The sequence below is a fragment of the Penaeus monodon genome, chromosome 27, assembly GCF_015228065.2.
Source record: "Penaeus monodon isolate SGIC_2016 chromosome 27, NSTDA_Pmon_1, whole genome shotgun sequence".
In the NCBI taxonomy this organism is placed as follows: Eukaryota; Metazoa; Arthropoda; class Malacostraca; order Decapoda; family Penaeidae; genus Penaeus; species Penaeus monodon.
Window position 1 is genome coordinate 3,923,056 of NC_051412.1, and position 490 is coordinate 3,923,545.

Genomic DNA, 490 nt, shown 5'->3' on the forward strand with positions numbered 1-490 from the left:
CAGATGCTTAATCGTGCATATCTTCATCCCTCTTTCTCCTGCTCTAATATTCGTGCAGCCTTTTGTGTATATCTGTATGCTTAATGTTCGTCATAACTATTATGAGGAGGGATCTGCACTTAAGTGTGGTGGGATTTTTTCCTTGTTATTGCTGACGTTCGTTTTAATACACGCTCATTTTGCTCGTTTCCATAGCCTTACGTTAGTATATGTTTCATTTGCTTGCCTGGTGGTTTAACACACACCTATTCTACCTGCACGGGTATAGCTTCTCCACTTGGCAAATGATCTTTAACGACGGTTTTTCAATACGTTTTGATGTGCGATTAAGATTACACTTTTAGAGACAGGACTTTGCATTTCACTATAATCATTATTCTCTTTGCCCGCTTCTCTCTTCCCACTACCTTCTATATTTTTCTAGTCTACCTATCTACCGTCCTACATTTGCTTAACTATATGTATGTATAGGTCTGTATGCATGCATGGG